The following is a 20,161-nucleotide window of genomic DNA, read 5'->3' on the forward strand; positions in this document are numbered from 1 at the left end:
CATTGTTTTTAGTTGGAGTATATTATTTACAGCCACACAGAACCAGATCGTGTGTATTTCGAGTCATCCTTTTATTTGCAAGCCCACAAATAATCTAATTATGGCGAAATTTATTCAGAGCGAGGATCAAACTCGAACGTACCTGGTGAATAAATATTTTATGCTTGCAGCAGGCCTTGATGCCCAGACAGGTGTGTAATGTAAGCAAATTGAATAGAAAAAAAAATATTTTTCAAGTCCTATAAATACATACTACACATCTCAACTTGACAGCTTCTATTTGCCTATTTTTATTGCGTCAATGTCTACCTGGTTATGCAAGTAGTTTTATATTTACAATTAGTTAGAGAGCACGTTACAATTGTGCACTTTTCGTAAACATCCCACCCAACAATGGTTGTTTTCATACTCGCTAATTTCTGAGGATTCCTGAGATCGTGAGCCAAAATGTCATTCTGAATCCGTCCCGTCTTTTCTGAATGAGAAAACTCAGATTTCTGATGAATGTCTTTGAAATTTTGAATTTAATGTAAGACATTCTGATAACATTGAAAATTGTGAAAGTTCAAATTGAGAATGTCAAAATTCAGATTTCATACTTTTTTCATCCAGAAAGTTTACTATGTAACAAATACAATTTTTTTTACCGAGCTTGGACTAAAATACTTCCGCATATTTAATGCTAACGACCATGTTTTTCATATTTGTAATGAAAAATTGATGCTAATATTTTAATCAATAGTACATATTTCTAAATATTGTGCTAATGAGAACGCTTAAAATAGATGCAAGGTTAATCTTCTAATCTTAATCGTTCCGAGATGTCAACAGAGTAGTTTGCAAAATTCCATCATTTGCAAAAATGCGTCTCAGATTTTGCTATAAATTAAATATTTGACCATCCTCTACTCACACCTGCTGCGAATAAGCTCGCTGGAGCCATCGCCAACTGGAGAAAGTTATAAATAAGTACTAAACAAAGAGGTAAACATTGCCCAAATTTCGGACCTAGATACATGTGCAAATTATGCTTTTATTTATATCTGCAACATCATAATAACCATGATTTTCGCAGTTTTAGCACTTTAGTGTTTGCCTTATTAAATATAACCATACGTACATACACAATGATCTTAAGGAAGGAAAAAGTTCAACAAGTTCGTCCGTATGAATCCACCTGCTGGACTTTATGGATTTTGGATGTGAAATGAAAAGCATGGAAAGATTTATGGGTTATACGAGCATCGTATAAATCACAGGGTGCATTTTTATGTCTGCCCATTACTGCGTTCCTATGTATTTAACAACTTCATATCTGCAAAAATATGTAACCCACATTAAATTACATTGCGTCTTATAATACATATCTAACCATAAGTATAAGTACATATCAAATGAAGTCTGAAACCGTAAAAATACACACAAATGTATGTATACAAAATATTACGTACATACATATACATGCATTAAACGCTGTAAAATTAAATGCACTACACAATTTATTTAACTGCAGCAACTGCATATTCCCATATTTGCTGATTAAAGAATACTACAAAACGTATGCATTTTAACTTTAAATTCTGCTGCACTGCACTGCCAAGAATAAATCCATCCAGCCAAAATAAAAAAGTTTGAGAGACATACACATAATTTGCAACGCAATTAAATAAATACTTGGTGTGGATTTGAATTACTTGAAATGTTGATGGCTTACTAATACGTATGTATTTACATATCCTTTAAAGTCTAAAAGTTGCCTTATCTCAGTAAAATCTGTGAAGTATTACACCTTTCAGATGACTCAGAAAGTTTGTCAGAAGTAAATAATATTTATGTACGCATATCTTTACAATATTGGTCGATATTATGGGAAGTTTTTAACAGCGACAACACAATACTTTGTACTTAATAGAACTATTTGTCCTGATAGAAAATCTCTTACGTGGCGAATTGCTATTTATTTACCTTGAAAACATGTCCATTCCATGCGTCCATGAAATGTTTTCGATAACAAAACCATAAACCAGTCTGAAATCGAAGACAATCTCAATATTTCCAGGTGGAAAATACATGAATACATAATAGTTAGTTGTAGGTACCAAGTTCGATCACGTTCTCATTGACTTTTTACGTCATCTCTCCTACTGTTGACCGTCATTGTTCGTATTTAAGATAAATTTTATCCGGTAAATTCACCTTGCTATCTTCAACCTATCTCAACAAACGTCACAGAAAATATATGCACACCTGAATAATTATGCAATTAATTCGCATATATTTGCATAATCATATATTTGCATGCAATTTCCGCAATTCCTAAATACATGCAAATTCACCGAACATATATGTTGTTACCAAAATAGAAATTGCATAATTTATGGACATCGATCACGCCGTGAAATCAAATGTTTTTCTTGCTTCCATCCAATAAAAAATGTATCACCCACGCCACGTCAAACTTCATCAATCATATCGCTATTTGTGCAGAGTTAAGTCTTGCCAAGCAAAATAAAAATGTTTGCATTTATGTATGTATCTCTCTCTCAAATGTCAAAAGTTCAAGAAAAGATGAAGTGCTCACGAAAATATCTTGCAATTCTCGTGCGATTCTCGCAAATCTTGTGCAACAAATCCAAACTTTACTGCTTTACTTTCGCATATTTATTTAGCAAATGTCAAGTTTGATTTGAGGATTATCCGTGTACAAGAGACGATTTCTGAATATTTCATGTTCAAAGCAGTCTTTTCTTCTTTACATTCAGTCTCAAACTTATCTTCTAATTGAACCATTAAAATTTTTAGTACGGTTAACTCTAGACTGTGAGGCTTGCAATAAGTTTTCCTTGTTGTGTACATACATATGGATTCGCGATAAGCATGTATATGTACATACTTAAGGATTGGGCAATGTATGCAAATTATTAACGACATATTTATGATTAATCGGATTTCAATTGATCACAGAGAAGCTTCTTTCTTTCTTGTTTTGCCTCAAAATTCCTCTGCCTGCATCATCACCCTATAAAAAAGTCATATTTGAGAGATAATTTTGGTACTGAAAAGTACCCTCTCGTCAAATTTATAAAACTTGAACAACAACACATACTACAACACATACTATATATATTATATATAAGCTGTTTATTCCAATTCGTATAATAAAAATTCTACTTAAATTAAGTCAATACGTTATTAATCTCAATTTATTTAGTTTAATTAATGACCCATCAAAATATTCTGCATGAATAATACATACATAATTGTAAATAAGTTCGACACTAAATGCATATGAAGATAGTTAAAAGTTCATTACGGATCAATAACTAAATTAACTACCAAAAATATCAAGTTATTCGCTCATCATATTTCTACTGCGCAGCACTTTTTATTAGTTTACCTGTGGGCTGGACACCTGATCATTTAATTTAGCAATTATCCAACTGATTCTAAATCAAGAAAGCAAAAGTCATGCATTTTTGCACATTGCAAAAAAATTGCGATTAGATTTTTGAAAAATAAATCTATTTTTCACACTATTTACTCCAAACCTGAGCCTTTTACACAAGTATCAGTAGCTTAGCTTAGGTGGCAATTATAATGAGCCAAAAATATTCCAAAGATCAATTCCTTTCCTACGCTTACGTAAGCCAAGCGCCCTCCCTTTGGCCTTCCTTACTCGTTTTTTTCTTCTACACGTTGTTTACTACTTGTTGATCCAAAAGTCATTTAATTCTTAACCGGTTCTTACATATTATTCCGTCCAATCCATGCAAAGAGTAAAAGTCTACAGACCAGATTCTCCACGTTCATACAACAAAAACTACCAACGCCATTTTCTATGGCGTTGGTTCGTGCAAATAGAAAAAGTCATGCAATTATTTTAAAAGTCGTCATCATAACCCTACCGAGAACCGATAAACTTCTAACTTGCTAAGTCTAAACTCAGTTTTTCAGGATGGACCAAACTTCAAAAAAGTAATGAGCCGTGATGTCAGAACTTACTGTTACGAATATAAAAGTTTTAACGATCCCATATTTCTCCAGTGCATATTATGACTCAGTGGCCGCGGAAGGGTGACAATATCCCCACGGTTATTCGATGTCCCTATTTATTATCTGCCATCTTATATAAACCCCTCCCTCCCCTATCTATCATACAATGTTAATGTCCCCACAGCTTCCACGGCCACTGTTATATTATGCCTACAATTTTATGAGGAAAGGTGCGGTCAACAAATTTTCTACCGTGTAACTTTACACGACACTCATTGTCTAATACAACATTTGGATTGATTTGTCTACATGCACAAATAAAATAAAATAAAAAGTCTTGAGTGGGCTGGACCAGGAATAAAATTGTGTAACTTTTCTCGTTAACAAACAATCACAATGTTTTTAATGGATCATTAAAGAATGTCATTTGTATGCACATGTTATTCCATTTTACATACATGCACACAATCTAACTATGTATGAAAAGGCCAATTAATAGCATGAATAAAGCGAGACACAAAGTGCATCAAATCAAAGCCACAAATCGACAAGTTTCTTGTTTCATACCTGTCGTCAATATTTTTGCATTTCTCCTTTATTGACCTAAGAATCAAGGTGAGGCTTTATTATAAGAGCTCGTCGTACACATACTGCGCCCAAAGTCAAGGATGATCTCATCACAGGTGTAGGATTGGGATGAAGTTAGATTTGTCCACGTGACAGGCACGATTTGATAATGTTGCAACAGAACAGCAGTATTGTCACGATTAGCAGGTTTATTTCCTTGCCTGTAAAGCATAAAGAAAAAAAAACTGTATGAGACAATGATGATGATATGCAAAGCTCTTTTTTGCAATACAGATGGCAAATTGAAGATATCGAAAAGCTATCGAAAATTAAATCTAGCTTGCATTTTGCAATTTGTGATGATGATATGTACCAATTGCTAAATATGATGATAGGATTTATTTTTTGCCTGTCGGTTGTATGGATTCTTGAACTTGGAGTCAAGATCATATTTACATATGGGTACAATCGGGGTATTCATGAAGAGTTTTTGTTGCGATTCGCAAAATAATTTTGGCAAAAAGTTTGCAAGCTAAATATTTACTAGCCTTGAAGATGCGAATGAATTTTCAATCCAATTTTTTTTGCGAACTATTAATTTTTGCTAACCAATAATACCCCAAATGTAAGTAAGAGTTCGCATCACATTGCGATTCGCGTCATAATTTTTACAAAAATTTTGCAACCTAAATATAAGCATTGAAGATGTGCAAGTTTGCGAATGAATTTTCAATCCAATTATTTTCGCGAATTATTCAACTTTGCTAACCAATGAATATCCCCAATATAAATACGAGTTGCAATTTGCAACATAATTTTGGCAAAAAATTTCGCAAACTAAATACTTGAAGATGTGCAAATGAACTTTCAACCTAATTTTTTGCAAGCTATTTATTTTCGCTAAAATTACTAACCAATGAATACCCCCAATGCACATAAATGTTGTCGAGTGAATGAAATATGCACATATTTACATACAAATTCAAACATCACATTTATCTGATGCGTTGGTGTACAACAAATTCGAAACGAGACATAACATGTTTTTCGCCATTTTTTTGGCCATGATGATGAGAGGAGGATCGCATAAATTCTTGAGACCAATCCATTTATAGGAAGTGTATTAGCAAAATATTATTTATTGCTGTCACAGACAGAATTAACATGTGTACATATTATCTCAATCTCACTCACTACTACCTGCCAAGGTCTGCCTTGACCTTTGCCACCTATCGATTGAAGATCATGACATGATTGGGACCAATTTCAGGGTGTAATCATGATGAATTAACTTGTACGTATTCTTAAGATTCCATATTTCTTTTCATAAGACAGACGCCTTGATAAAATGGCAAAACATTTCTGGTTAAATTCAGATTCTTGTTTAGAAGGTACCTAAATATGTACATAATTTACTAATTATAGAATTAAATTCTCACTGGATCAAGATGCCCCAAACTGCTCACAAACATGTACATATGCAATGGCCGCGGAAGCGTGGGGACAGAGGGACCTGATGTCCCCACGGCTTCCGCGGCCACTGTACCTAAATAAATATGTATAAGAGGTCCATGCATCCATAATACCAATCTGACTAAGACGTGCCTTAAAAATGAAAGTGATCAAATTTCAAGTTATAAAAAGAAATCAGACGAACGATTACCTAGCCGCACAAACCACGCGTGCATAATTAATTAATTTCAATCACTAAATATGTATAATTTCTAATCGGAATATGCATGTAGATAATTGTATGTAATCCTAAATATAATTCTCGATACCCACCACTGAACGATTTTTGGAAAATTATTCCCTTTCATTAATGACATTCTGCTCCGAGTTAAAAATACGAATTGTGTCACAACACGTTAACATAAACATGCTAAACTACACATAAATACATAAATGACATTCATCTCAAGTAAACAAGGTCTCATGCAGCCTGGGTCATTATCAATGTAACATTTTCAATTTATTTAGTAACCATTTTACCATAAATTCAAACATTTATACAAGAACACACTAAGTACGTAATATTCTTCTGTCTAACTAACTAACTGACTTATGCAAATGTTTAATATAACACTTTGCATATTCTAATCGAAAGTTGGTTGGTAAACATTGGGATTCATGCGTGGTTCTCGGCTTAGCTTAAAGGAAAAGTAGGTTAAAGAGGAAATCATGGGAAACTTTCCTGCACTATTATGCCATGCACCTCGTGAAAATTAATTTTGTAACTTTTCCACACGTCCCCTGCCCCAGACCCCACAACGACGAAAGCCAAAGCCAAGACCACAAGTTCATTGGGAAATTTCCTGTGGTTGGATACATGCTAAACTTGATGCAATGGGTTTAGCAGTTGACATTGACGAGAATGAATTGCGTTTCAAGTTTCTATTGCAGAATTTTCCTTAAGGATGCCACCACAAATCGGTAAGCGCCATTCAAGCATGTGTCTTTCCTAATTCGTGTCGACAAGTCTGTGCTAACTTCAGTGGCCGCGGAAGCCGTGGGGACATTAACATTGTAGGATGGGGGAGGGAGGGGTTTGTATAAGATGGGGAGATGTTGGGGACATCGAACAACCGTGGGGACATTGTCCTTACCCTTCCGCGGACACTGGCTAACGTATGAATTTATCTAATCACTTTTTCCTACAAAGAAATGCATTAATTCTAATAATTGTTCTGGTAGAAATTAATTATGTCAGCAAATATGAAAAATTGCGTAGAATTATGACAAAATTTGCATAAGTAGAATACATGAAGTCTGAAAAGATAGATCCATGCAAAATATGCATTAAGCATTATTTATACGAACTGCGCTTTGTTTTGTTAAAATATTGAAGAATATACATAAATACGTAATACATGCATAATTAGCTTGTCATTCAGTCAGACAAATCACTAATAATAAAGTGTTAGTATGATCCCTGGGTCCCTGGGTCCGTCTTCCAGCAATGCAACTCGCCCCACCACTGAACCATCGTGACTGGCCACCGCGGTACTCTCTTCTTCTCGCTCAGTCGATCTGATCAACAGACCGACAACAACACATTTATCCACAAGTCCTCCAAGTTTCACGCCCACCTCCTCCTCCCACTTAAAACCAACCACAACCCAACAAAATAAATAACTACATACATACATACATTATCTATATACATAAAGAGCTATTGTTAAGTTCTGGCTGCCTGGCTGGCTGGGTCCCTGTGGCTCTCAATGCAACTCGCCCCACTACTATTGAATGGAGTTTACGCAACCAGCGTGTGCTCCGCTACACCATTGAGCGTACCCATGATGACTCTGCCGCGACACTTTGTCTCTATCTTCTTGCAGTAGAATTGTAAACATACCAGCAGCATAAAATTCATATCCTATTCTCTGGAATTTTAACTTTTTTGCTATGCAGTCACCCCTCCCTCTGGAAATTTGAGTTTTTTGTTAGTTAATCACCCCTCTCTCTGGAAATTTAAGTGTTTTGTTTTTTAGTCACCCCCTCTCTGGAAATTTAAGGTTTTTGTCATTCGGCCACCACATCCTGTGGAAATTTAAACGTTTAGCTATGCAGCCACCCCCACGCGACGGGAATTTAAGTAGTTAGCTATGCAGCCACCCCCACGCGATGGGAATTTAAGTGTTTACCTATGCAGCCACCCCCACGCGATGGGAATTTAAGTGTTTAGCTATGCAGCCACCCTCACGCGACGGGAATTTAAGTAGTTACCTATGCAGCCACTACAAGAGGGGGAAGTCAAATTGTTCCGTGATCAGGGAAATTGAAATGTATGATTTGATGCACGTACATATGTATTATGACAATGGACAAAGTCTCCACTGGGAATTATTTGAAGTGTAGCGTAGGGGATTTTGCGCTATGGGCACACCCCCTCTGGGAGCCTAGAACCCGTTCTTGAACGGGCCTCTACTCTAGTAATTACATAATTTATCCCGAATATATTCGTTTATTAAAATTGGTCTCATCCCGCTGTATTGCGCATTAAAACTTAATAGCATTGTTTTTATTGTTTTTTAAAATACATAAGTGCATACATACACAAGTACATATGTTATACATATATCTATTTGCATATTACACCCCATGCTACTAGACTACATATGTAAATGATGCACCTGATAATTAACCGAATTTATGTCCGCATTTTCCTCGTTCTTCTTCATGCATCCGATAACTAAGGATAAGCCAGTTGCTATTGTGTATATGTAACTACTTAAAAAATGGACAATCAACTGACAATGGAGGTCTCCCAACGTATGCTCACAGATTTGGACCAAACTAGTGTCAATCGATCACAAATCTAATTAATATGAAACTTGCAAAAGACACTATCTGCCAATGCGCAGGTTTGGCGGAGATATTTGCATTCAAAGCAGAAAAATGCGCAGGAAATTTGGGAAATGAAAAATATGCCAACCTTTTGGTGCGTTTTCTCCTCTTTTTATGCAAATATCTCCGCCAAACCTGCGCATTGGCAGATAGTGTCTTTTGCAAATTTCATATTAATTAGATTTGTGATCGATTGACACTAGTTTGGTCCAAATCTGTGAGCATACGTTGGGAGACCTCCATTGTGAGATGAGATAGAGGAAAATTTGCTCCCGTGTTGTGTTATGCTCCGCAAATTCTGACATCTTCTAAGCTGAATTCGCAGTTCCATCTCGTGTTACACGCTAAATTTACCATAAATACATACATAACTTCTATCACGCAACTATTTAATGAAACAAGCAATGGAATATGATACAACAATTCATTAAAAAACGTTTATTCCAAAACGTAAAATATTTACTACAAGGTTAACATTTTATTCATCTTTGAATTCTACATTCCCATTAAATCTTTAACGAATATATGTATTTATTCACATTTTGTCAAATCTTCCAAAATTTTAGAAATGGTAAGCAAATTGTAATTTACTAACTAACTATAGAATCAACAAGATCCTGTACTTTTCCAGTAATATGATGCATAATGGGGTAGCAAATTATGTCGTATCGTATATATACTCAAATTTCTTCTAAAAAGATATAACTATTTCACTTACTAGAAGCGATTAAACTAAATATTTTTTTCTTAATTTCCGGAAGGAAATTGCACCCATATCTCACTCATGTATGGCAAAGGGGGAAAACGTGCTTCACACAAATGACATAAGAACACAAACATCTCGTCACTTTTTTTGTCTACTACTGACGACGACCAACGACATCGTAAATCACAAGATAGCATTCGTTTCTCTCTGTCTGCACTGGTAGACGACTTGCATGCATTTAAATACATACATAAGTAAGCACTTATCATACCTGATAACACAATTATAACGCATGCGACTGACCAAACCACTAACAACGTGCGGAAATAAATACTTCGTGAAATTTAGCATCTTCATCATCAAATTTGTTATTTTTTTAATCAAATAACAAAACGACCAAAATTTTGCAAACCGAGATTTGACGAAACGCAACATTATAATTTGTTGCGTGATCAATTGCTGCTGCATTTCTGAAGCCGAAAGTTACCAAGCATTTGATCATCACAAACGGCCGTACAATACTTGAATTTTGTGAATGAAACGACTTTCACTTGTGCTGTGCAAGCTTTTATAAAGCATCATCGATCATTACCGTGTACCTAATACAACTTATCACCATGCATCTCATCTTAATCAACAACTAATGCGTTTTCATGCACATCAAATATCTCGTCATTATTAGCTATCCACCAAGCAACATAGCAAGAAAATATTGCACACTAACTTTTTTAGCCGCAAGCAAGCTTGAATAGATTCAAGTGAATAATTGTATGCATGCATGATGTCCACTACAAATAGTGGATTGTGCATATAATACGATACGTCAGTGGCCGCGGAAGCTGTGTGGGGACATGTGGGGACATTAATATTGTAGGATTAAGGGAGCGAGGGGTTTATATAAGATGGGGAGATGATGCGGACATCGAACAACCGTGGGGACATATTTTCCACGCGCTTCCGCGGCCACTGTGATTTATTATACATACAAATTCTGGTGGTCATTACTTACATCCACAATAAATGTCTAACAATAACTATTCAAATAACACTTGTCGAATACATATTTTTAGCCGTTTCGAAACCATGCGACGTGACTCCCTCCAGCCATTAGCACGAAATTCTCTCTCTGCCGCAATACTTAAGGTTCTATTGTCAGAATATGCTTATAGTTTTTAAAAAGTGGTGGTAAAATAAACGTGAAATTGTGTAAAAAAAAAAGTGGTAATTGCGGTAATATTTATAACCAATCGAATAATAGCTTTCGGGCAGTTGTTATACGCAAATTTTGCCACAATTGAGACTTTTCAATCGCAAAATGACAGACAACTATGCAAAAAAGTTGCATCAGATCAGACACAGTTTCTACAGAGCTTTTGAATTTTTTGAAGGAAATAATTATTCATTCATTTGTTAAAGTCACAAAATGTTAGAATTCATACGGAATAAAAGTACTTTTATTTATGTGTGTAATCACTTATTTTATTTTGGTATTTACCACAATAGTTAATTAATTAATGTAAATTTCGTGTATGTATCAAGTTGCAAATAATGTCTCGCAAAAAAGTATGAAAATCAAAAAAAAATTTGTAACAATGAATAAAACTCATAAGTAAATACCTAATTCAACCATAATTCAGTAGATTCAGCTTAATTTAAATCTGTCCACATCAATAAATTTAGGAAACATTGGGCAAATTGGACTTAACCAGATGCACTTAACTCATCCCATGAACATGATATTATGATTTATGAAAATGTCAGTTTACATTACACGAGCATCACACATTTATTCCGACTCACTTGCCATATATGCAACTTAGCTTATTTGAATAAAACGACGTCCATTTCAATTAATGTATGTATGCATTCCATCAAGATTTATAATGTCATCGTCGCACGTGCAGTTTAATAACCAGCTTTTGCCTCTCGTTATGTTCACTCGACGACGGAAAACAGGAAAGGAAATCATTTTCAAAATTTACCATTATACGTAACATTATATAGTGTACAATACTATGCAAATTATGCAAATGCAAATATCTATGCTATTCCATTGTGATATTGTAACATCTTCCTGTTTCTAATTGCACTTTGCTTTGCTTTGCTGTGCTCCGTCTCATCTTTAGAAATAGAGTGACAATCAAATCCAATGCTTGTTGAGCTCAATGAAACAAGCACTTTTATTTTTTTCTAGTTATTAATATCACATATCAGAAACTTCTTATTACACAAATCAGTTAGATACATGCATAAAAGACCATTGTTCGTAATCTGCCACCGTCTGGGCAATGTGCATATTGTTAGAAAAAGAAACTTTCCCCTTCATCCAGCCTCACAATTTCAAGTAATTCTTTCCTATATATTTCCAATCAAATAACTTCATGTCTTCACGTCATTAAATAATTTCTCATGCTTGTGATAACCAATTCTTTGTGTGTATACGTGACACACAGTGGCCGCGGAAGCCGTGGGGGCATCTGGGGACATTAAAATTTTAGGACAGGGGAGGAAGAAGTTTATATAAGATGGGGAGATGATGCAGACATCGAATAACCGTGGGGACATTGTCCCTCTGTCCCCACGCTTCCGCGGCCACTGGCTACATAGATTGAAATACAGTTGGGCCTGATAATGCGTAATGAACTCACTTCCAATACTTCCAACCAAGAATAAGGAAAGTGCACGATATTTGCATTCGAAGTACATACAACCAAAATATTGAAAGATAAAGTATATGCATACATTCTTGTGCTTATCTTCTTAATTATCAGTCAGGACGAGAAGGCTGAGTCAACACAGCCATACGCATAATGTCTACACTACCCTAAATAATAGAGGCCTTTATACGAAATTGCGTACATATTTACTAATACATGACAGTTCAAAATGTATGTGCGTCTGTCTATCTCAAATTTAAATAATGACGCATGCACGCACGATAAGAAATTAAACAATAAATGACTAAGGAATTAATTTCTTCTACACTTTTGACATCTCGCACCCTTCTTAACTCAAGAAATCATCGGCACGTATTGTATTGATTGAATGAATATTGAACCCAACTAAAAAACAAGATTGATTAATTGGCAGCTATGTAACTACATAATTTGATTCGGAGTTGACAAACAAGTTGATTATAACGACTAAATGATAATAATTCAGCACAAAAACTTATGTACGAACGGACACAGCAAATTTACTCATTATGCGTTAGGGAACGTTCATAAAATACGTAACTGGGCGGTGGGGTCGGCCTGTTGGGATACCGGGTAACTTGCGCCACATGTTAAGAAGTGGGTAAAAAATCGTCATCTTTTGCGTTACGCATTTTATGAACGTTCCCTTACTTGAGTCCTCATCACTCTAAAACAATTTCAAAAAACGAAACAAATTACTTTTTCATCAAAAGGAAACGCAAACGCTAAAGTTGTTTCGCTCTGCTGCTAGGATTACGTCGACGTTTCCGTCCACATTTACATGATTCTCCTCTCAGAAAAAAAGAGTGTCAGAAGATGGGAAATACATGCTTTTACATTTTTTTAAACAAGCAAAAATAATTTACTGGGTCCACTCCATCCACCACTTGTTCGAGTAATCTATATATTTTTTGCAACAAGTACATAACTCGGCTGCGAGTTCAATAATCCCATTCGCACATTATACACACACATGTAATGCAACTAACTAACTATATTCATTCCAATCCCTACGAGACCAGACCAGAGATAGGAAGAAAAACTTCATGTAATAGTTGTTTTTTTACTCGACACACTGCATATAAAACGTATGCATCACCAAAATGAATCATGTGCCAGCTTACATACGTACGTACGTAAACTTACAAGAATGTGTGACGACGCTGCCCTCATTCATTCCTTCGTTTCATTCATTGTAAAAAATTATTAGTAACAAGAAAAAGTCTTACAAATTTTTCGTCGGTTTATCATGCAGCGTCAGTGGCCGCGGAAGCGTGGGGACGGGCAGAGGAACAATGTTCCCACGGTTATTCGATGTCCCCATTATCTATATAAACCCCTCCCTCCCCCTTTCCTACAATGGCAATGTCCCCAGATGTCCCCACAGCTTCCGCGGCCACTGTACATCTACATGTTTTCTCACAGTAAAAATATAATGTAACGAGTTAACTGAATCTCTGTATTATAAAAAAAATATCACAATTTTTGTGCCAAGTCAGACAACTAATCCTAAGGTTGGTGTTTGTTTGTATGTAAAAATTCATGGAAAGTTGCATGAGATCATCTTATTTATTAAATAAGAATGAATGGTCTTCTTCCTGAAGCCGCGGTATTATTTTTCATACACATTTATAACAAACGGTAATTCTTACTCCAGTTATTTGGGTGAGAATGATAAGACCTTTAAAACTTAACTTTGTACTGATAAATGTGTAGCATTCATCCATAAAAAAGGCCTTGCTACGGTGTTGGACAAGTGAGGAAATGAAATCTCTTCGCCCGGCGTCACTAAATCAGTGTATGAAATGCATAAATATATGATTTATGCAGCCCGTTTAAAGGAAAGGGAAATGAATTTCGAGAAGGACAGGTGGTGGATGCTTTTTGATAAACTGTTCCAAATGTCATATGTCACAGTAGCAGACAAATGATAAATAATATTCAAAATTGAATTAGAAGTTCCAATTCAATTGGAACAATAATAGCTATTCAAGAAATGAAAATATAAATACAGTTAAAACCTCAAAGTATATAACGATGGGTTAAAAATCATTCCTCTTTTGAACAGTAAATCTCTTCCACTCTTAATTTACAATTAGCAAATAATCGAAAAATCTAACTTCCGCTCAAAATCAAGCTGAATTCGATTTTTAGAACAGATTAAACCGCATCTTTTCTGAAATCTTTACACTAAAATGCTAACTCAAGTGTTATTTTGTGATGCGTACTTTGCAAAGTCGAATGGTGTACACTCGGTATGCATCAATTAATTAGCATACTCTAAAGTTTTCTTTACCCTTGAATATACACATACTCGTATGTACGGCGTTCTTTGCAGATTTTTACGCCATAAGAAAACTATAATCTTACTGATACGAACAAAACCAGTTTGCCGGAAGTGTACGATCCTTTAAATATTATTATTGCAGAGTAAACAATAAGTATTTTTAGTTTATATACATCCATCCCCCCAGTCAAAAGTCAATAGCATCCGTGTGTGCTCCATGAATATTTGGTAGGTGTACATATGTGGTAATTGTTCCTGTATATTTACAATAGCATTAATCATAACTCATCCACAACACGAAGTCCAAACACGGCAAGATTTTGCAAGGAAATAAAGATCCTCGGTAAACATACATTTATTTTGCAGTTTCTCGACTGTAGTCGTAAACCTAAATATATTGACGACGACAAAATGCGAGCAATAAATGTCGCATGTTGTGTACGTTGCACACGTCACAAAGACTAAAAAAGAAGTTATTTTATCCTAAATAAGATAAGAAAGTAGTAAAACTTGGCTTGATTTTTGTGCAAAATTTAAATATTCACACGGCGTTTATATATACATACAATTTTCTCCCAATTATGTACATACGCAGTTTAGACCTCACACAAGAAAAAATGTCCCCAAGTCTCGGTGGTCTTGATACAGAAGCGTTTAGAAAATAAATTCGAAATCCTCCTCCTCTCGCATTATTATGTACAGTACATTTAAGAAAAATGCATCCAAAGTAACTTTGGATGCCAAACACGACGACGGCTCAACAAACTTTGCTTAACCTTTTACACATTTTAGTCCATTATTTGCTCTGCTTTCTTATACTCTACTTGTTGACTTAATAGGAGAGAAATGAAGACTTACCCAGCATGTTTTTTATTATTTACTTTGTCGCCAGTCTACCGTGCAAATATGAAGACGAACGAAGCAGTATGCAGCGTGGGTGGAAAGAATGCAAAAATTATGTTTACTACATAAATATTTTTGTGCAAAAAAAATATGCGTCACGTTTTACATCTCTCGCACACAACTTAACTTACAACTTTGCCGTCACAAACATGCTCATAATTTTCGCAACGTTACGTACCGGTACACACGGCGATGCTGAGGTGTTGTGATTCATTCAGGAACTTCGAGTTTCAGTCAGATAATAACTCGAGCGAGCAGTGATTCATGCGTGCGCACGTATTTTTCCTGTAAGAAGAAGAAGATAAAAAACAAGATTAGTCTTTTAGTATGATGCTGAAACTATTTATTTACAAAGTTAATGTGGAGATGTTTATTTGTTTACTTAAATCCAGGTTCAAGTTGTGTATGTATGTGAGCTTAATTAGGTTTCTTAATCGTATGAACGCCTACGTACACATTGGCGGCGGAGGCAGGGGGACATTGTCCCCTTCGAAAAGCAAAATCGTATCTTGCCCATGTTAAGTACCATAAAACACAAATGTCCCCATATACCCCCCCCCCCCAACCTTCCGCCCCCCACTGTAAACGCATACAGTCTCTGAGAATTTGCCAAAATATGTCAATGATTTTTTTGCCAATTACAAATACTATCTATTTATTACCAAAATTGTCCTTTCTTTTATCAAAAATTTCCGAGTACGTATGTATTAACAGCATTTTTTGCATGTTGGGACATTCAGCAGCGTACGGCAACAGGTGCGTGTCATGTGGAAAGTAGCGTGCAGTTTATTGCAGATTTGCTCCACCCAATAAAACGTATCAATGACAAACGTGGAGACTAAAATTTCCACGAATCTAGGATTCATTATACATGCATAGGTCTAAAGACTTAAGATTTAGCCGACTCATTCCTCCATGTAGCTGATCCAATCAATCAAACAAGATTTAAATGACCATTTGTTTAAGGGGAGATAGTGAGTCGCAATTGTTGGCAGATCCGACTCGGTGCCGTGAAATTGCGTAGTAAAAGCTTATCTATGTACATACCCCTTGTATAATAAATGAGGAACTGCACTTTACCGCAACGCTCATGAAGAACAATTTTTATTTTTACACGATTCTTTTTGCCTACATATTCACGTAAATATATTAAATTTAAAGAAACTCCTCAGTGTTTCCATTAAGAAAAAATATTTCTTATGTAATCGGAGTCTTTTTTAGGTACCTAAAGACATCAATGCCATGTTCATAGATATTAACACAGTCAGTGGTTACTGGTTGCACTTTAAATTTAGCCAGACTTCTTCGTTCCACTAGATTTTTACTACCAGGTTGGTAGTCATAATAATAATCATAATAATTTCTGGTTCATTACGCTCTAGGTATTTTACCAAATTTTTTTTACTCGTTCAAGTACACTTTACATAATTGTGTTATGATTTGTCTCATAATAATGATGAAAAAGAAAGAATTGTGTCCAAATTTTAGGATAGATTCGTTTACTCATGATTAAAATTAATATAATCATCAGTGTCGTCAGTACCTGGATGTACTGAGAATGGAGGTCTCTCAGCGGACGCTCTCCGATTTTGGGCAAATTAGTGTTAATTGATGGCAAATTTAATTAGTATGAAATTTGCGAAAGACACGATCTCCCAATGGGCACGTTTGGCAGAGATATTTGCATCCCAAGAGGAGAAAACGCGTCATAAAGTTGACAAATTTTACACGTTCCAAATTTACTGGGCATTTTCTCCTCTTCGGATGCAAATATCTCGGCCAAACGTGCCCATTGGAAGATCGTGTCTTTCGCAAGCTTCATGCTAATTAAATTTGTGATCGATTGACACTAGTTTGCTCAAAGTCGGAGAGCATACGCTGGGAGACCTCCATTTTCAGCGTTACTAACGAATCCAGACCTCATATTTTACCTTATTACAGAATAATCTATTATTACATACATTTAGAATTAGTTACACAATATGGCACTTGCGATTCGATTTAAAGATAACTATTTGTGTCAGTCGCTTCAGTGTAAAAAACAGTTGGTTAGGTTAGGTTAGTTTTTGATCACAATGCAGTATCATAATTATCCCACGCTAGTCAACCCATAATTTATTCTCCTACGACAAAATGGGCCATCTTATCTTCGCATACTGTTATTAGCAGTAGTGAGTTATTTGGGCTAACTGCCAAATTTTTGCAAATTAGTATCCCTGCGGATACATAACACGCCTAGAGAAAAAAAAATCATTGTGCTGCAAATTATGCAAAAAACTTCAATCCAAATCCCTCCCACTCATAAAATTTTGGCATTCATAAAAATCTAATCGCTTACAAAGATTAAGCACTCATTTTGCATATTGAATACAACACAATTACACCTTCACACTTTTGCTTTGTTTGCCAAGTCAAGCACATGTGTGTCTTTCTTTATACCGATCATTATTCAAACTTTTTTTGACGCTACGCCTTAAACTGTGCCGTCCTTTAATTGTTGTCGTTTATTTCACTCACAATGAAATTCAAGTCAGAGTAACATCATTATAATTTGAAACGTGACAATCAACGCAATCACAGGCATGTTTATAAACAGTGGCCGCGGAAGGGTGGGGACGCAGAGGGACAATGTCCCCACGCTTATTTGATGTCCACATCATCTCCCCATCTTATATAAACCCCTCCCTCCCCCAATCCTACAATGTTAATGTGCCCAAATGTCCCCACGGCTTCCGCGGCCCAATCAACGGAATCACAGGCATGTTTACATCCAGTGGCCGCGGAAGCTTGAGGGGGCAATTTCCCCACGGTTATTCGATGTCCGCATCATTTCCCCATCTTATATAGACCCCTCCCTCCCCTATCCTACAATGTTAATGTGCCCAGATGTCCCCACCTTCCGCGGCCACTGGTTTATACGGTGTATATTCGCATCCTTAAATATTTGCCCTCTACAAATGAATAACGCGTTTTGTATATGCCCTGTTTACTAAATTCGACTTGTGTACATATCTAAAAGATGAAGTACCTCATCTATTATTGTCTGTTACGTATGCAACAGTGTAAATATTTTCATCCTTTGATGAGCTTTTATAGATAGATGGTTGGGAGTGACAAGCATCACTGTTCATCAAGAAAGGGACTCAATTGTATTGTGTGTGTCAAGAAAATGCGTAACATCAATTGTTGTTGGGAGATTTGTCCTAAATTCAAGCGTCGACTCATCAACATCAACCAAAATGCCCCGCAGATTTATTTGTAAGTAAGTATGTGACATTCGTAGATTAAGTCAACAATTCAAAGGATTACGACAACAAAATACGAGTCAGTCAGGTCGGTCGGAAGGTGGATTCATTAAATGAAATCTATCTCTGTGCATACTTTTATTACTCTAAAGTCAAACAAAGCCAAGCCAAACGACTACTGCTGCAAGGTAAATTAAGGTTACTTTGTAAATTGTGATACAAGTCGATGAAAATCTTATACTTGTATGGCTTAGCTTAGGTTTAGTTTAGTTCGTCGGGGAGGATGTAAGTGTCAATGCTGCGGACGATCAGTGGCCGCGGAAGGCGTGGGGACATTAAAACTGTAACATGGAGAAGGGAGGGGTTTATATAACATGATCAGATGATGGGGACATCAAATAACCGTGGGTGGGGACAGTGTCCCTCTGTCCCCTCAAGCTTCCGCGGTCACTGGCTATGCGCGATAGATAAAGTCGTGGAAGGAAACCTGCCTAAAAGTTGTATGTATGTAGGTAGCAATTTGATCTGCCGTCGTCGTTTGATTCATTGGCCACTTGAAAGTCAGGATGGATGATTGACACATAAATGAATTGTTACAGGGTCAATGTTTATGTGTATCGTTAAGCAAGAAAGAGCCGATGATTCAAATGTTATGTGTGCGTCGGAACAGATTCAAGTTTTTGTTTTCGACAGGTTTCATAAACCGGAATTGTGTAACTAAATAGATGCAATTCATACGTACGAGACAAGATTGAGACGCATTTTCTGTATTTAAATGTGACGTACATACATAAAATGTTGGTATGCATTTGTATTCACGCGATTTATTTAACGAAGTAAGTTTCCTAAATGGCCATGTTTTTCTTGGGCCAAACTGAACTATGATATAATGTTATCACTCAGCCTGGCCTATCTCAAATTACGAGGCGTAATCATTACATCAAATTAAATACAATTATTAGACCTATTCACTAGATATTTAAGTGTCCAATCACTAATTTGCTTCTTACACGAGACAATCAGTGTTTCGTTTCTTGCGGGTTTGCTACATTTCTTGCACTGAAAAGGAAGAAATGCAAGAAACTGGGAGAAAGTGCACGAAATATGCGCAATCTTTGTAGCCACGCGCCCTATGACGGGGCGTCGTTTCTTGCACCTTGCATTTCTTGCAGGTCAAAACACATGCAAAAAAACAGTTTATCCCCGTTATTTCTTGCAAGTGGTTATCAGCACCTGAAACCCTGGATATCATGTACATATGCATTCACATCGTCTAAGAAAATCAATTCCCCTCAATTTAAGTCATCATCAAGTAAGTAAAGGACGCTTGATCACAGCGCAGACAAGGCAAAATATCAATTAAATTGGGAGGCAGACTACTTCATTCTGTGTCTTTAAAGCCCTTAATTAACATGCA

The 20,161-nt window shown here is 36.0% G+C and overlaps 1 protein-coding gene across 2 annotated transcripts in view; it reads right to left on the reverse strand.

Moving 5' to 3' along the window:
• LOC110856150 overlaps positions 1-20,161 on the reverse strand; it is a 45,061-nt gene that overhangs the window by 16,857 nt on the left and 8,043 nt on the right. The window contains exons 2-3 of one of the 2 annotated variants that reach the window (XM_022104603.2): positions 15,678-15,784; positions 4,561-4,781 (exon numbers count right to left, since the gene is read on the reverse strand). The gene's annotated coding sequence lies outside the window, so the exon portion shown is untranslated. The remainder of the gene's footprint in view (positions 1-4,560; positions 4,782-15,677; positions 15,785-20,161) is intronic. The other variant, XM_035856960.1, reaches the window with a different exon arrangement.

Source organism: Folsomia candida, unplaced genomic scaffold, assembly GCF_002217175.1.
Source record: "Folsomia candida strain VU population unplaced genomic scaffold, ASM221717v1 Fcan01_Sc015, whole genome shotgun sequence".
Taxonomy (NCBI): Eukaryota; Metazoa; Arthropoda; class Collembola; order Entomobryomorpha; family Isotomidae; genus Folsomia; species Folsomia candida.